Source organism: Elephantulus edwardii, unplaced genomic scaffold, assembly GCF_000299155.1.
Source record: "Elephantulus edwardii isolate Elephantulus edwardi_28Jun2011 unplaced genomic scaffold, EleEdw1.0 scaffold00285, whole genome shotgun sequence".
Classification (NCBI taxonomy): domain Eukaryota; kingdom Metazoa; phylum Chordata; class Mammalia; order Macroscelidea; family Macroscelididae; genus Elephantulus; species Elephantulus edwardii.
Window position 1 is genome coordinate 849,039 of NW_006400035.1, and position 2,094 is coordinate 851,132.

The window sequence follows — 2,094 nt, forward strand, 5'->3', positions numbered from 1 at the left end:
GGCCGGTGGCCGAGAGGCCGGACGGGCGGTCAAAGGAGGCAATTCACATTATCTGGGGCAAACCTACAGGCTCCCCGATGTCTATCGGGAGAGACTGCCACCTGAGAAGTGGCAGAAATGCACTTTGAAGGGTCAGCTCGAGACGTTTAGCTGATCAAACAGCACGCTGCGAGTCACGTTCTCTCTCTTGCTGAAGGGAGACTGCGGGTCTGGTGTCTCTCCCCGTGTTTCCCCTATGCCGTCATGTGCAGGTCCAAAGGATCGTAGGCCGCCACCCGCAGGTCCTCCAGCAGGGCCTCCAGATTGTTCCTCAGCATGGTGTAGGACGGCTTCTCGTAGTACCCGAGGGCCATCACCACCTACAGGTACTCCTGCAGGGTCTCTGAGGGCTTTTATACCTTCTGCACTTCTCCATGAGGGACTCTGGGCTGTCCATGTACTTCTCCTTCAGCTTCATGATGTTCTCGGTGTTAGGGAGGCAGTTTGTCCAGGGCAGGCACCCATACAGCCACTTGAGCAATCAGTAGCCCAGGGTCTGGAGGCCACTGCGGCGGGAGGGCCCGCATCCCTTGTACAGGTCAAGGCTGATGAACTCGAGGTCCCCCTCGTGCGGGCTCCTGCTGCCTTCCATGTAAGCCACGTGCTTGCCACCTGGAGAGTAGTGGAAGGTAAAGCCGTAGCCCACTAGCATCACCTGACTCAGGTCGTCTGGCTTCACAAAGATATTCTCCGCGGTCACGTTTCCGTGAACGTATTCATTCTCATATAGGAACTCCAGGGCGTCCAGCAGTCAGCAGGCCATCTGGAACGCGGACTTCTCGGACAGGACGTGCTTCGGACAGTTGTCCAGGGCTGACTGAAGGCTCCTCCCCAGCATGGGGAGCACCACGAACTTGTACTTGTCCTGGTGGATGCCAAAGCCGACACAGGTGGGAATGGCCAGGAGCGGGATGGAGTACAGTTTCTTCCACTTGTTCACCTGCAGAGGCTTGGTGGCTTGCTGGAAAAAGTTCTGCTCATTGAACAAACGTCCGTCCTTGGCGTCCAGCTTCAGAGAGAATCTTTGTTTCTGGGAACCTGACTGGCAGGTGAAGGCAGAGGCAGGGGTGGAGATGGGCTCAACTTCATAGAGAATGCCCTGGTCATGCCTGGTCTGGAGGGACCCCAGCTTCCAGCACTGTCTGCTCTTGCCCACCAGCACCGTCCCCTCGGGCAGGGCCTCCAGCGAGGTGGTCACCCGGCTCCGCTTCAGGGTCTGGGGGCTTCGCCGGGCTGACTGGGGGCTGCTTTTGGGGGTCGGGGGCTTGTTGCAGGATCCCGTGGCGGGGATGGTCTTGTCCGTGGCCACGACAGACTCCTACTCGGGAAACTGAGGCAGAGAGGGACGTGGAGCCTCTGGAGCCATGAGAGGGACTCAAGAGCTCTTCAGATTCAGAGCTGTCCCCATCTGAGGGCAACGATGGCGGGGAGGTGACCGTGCTAGACCACTCACTTTTTTGCAACAGGCTTCAGAACTGGAGCTCGGACTTCTCTTCGAGCCTCGGAAGGACGACACCAGCGGTCTGATGAAGGTGAGGTGTCCTGCAGGCTCCCCTGTGGGCAAACATTTTCCGCAGTAGGGACAGAACTTGAACGTTGATTCGGTATTTTTGCCACACCCTGGACAGAAGCTGGTCATGCTTTAGGGGTGTCACAGTCTGGCCCTTGGAATCGCTAGGCTGGAAACTCCATCTTCACGGGGCCCTTCTTAGTCGCCCCCGCGGAAACTTCCGCTGGGGCTAGCAGCGCTTCTCAAAATATATTTTTATTTTGAGGAAGAACCCAGAGACATCTCACAGGGTTTTGCCTGTGGGCTCTTTATATGATCTGGCTTCTTTTAAAATGGAAGCTCCTAAATGAATTCTATTGAATTTAAAGTGCATTTCCCCCAAGACTTCTGGTTCAAAAGTTTCATTTGATTTTTCAGTGAAAACTTGAAGGTAGGAGCACATGCAAATGTGCATGCACACAAATTCAACATGTTAGCAAAGGTGGCAGCATCTTAAAGATTTGGCTATTTAAAATATAGATGACTCTTTCCCATAGCTCTCTTCC

General features: G+C 55.1%; 1 pseudogene; it reads right to left on the reverse strand.

Moving 5' to 3' along the window:
- Nucleotides 1-233: 233 nt before the first annotated feature.
- On the reverse strand, nt 234-1,678 carry LOC102856427 (annotated as a pseudogene).
- Between the last annotated feature and the right edge of the window lie 416 nt (nt 1,679-2,094).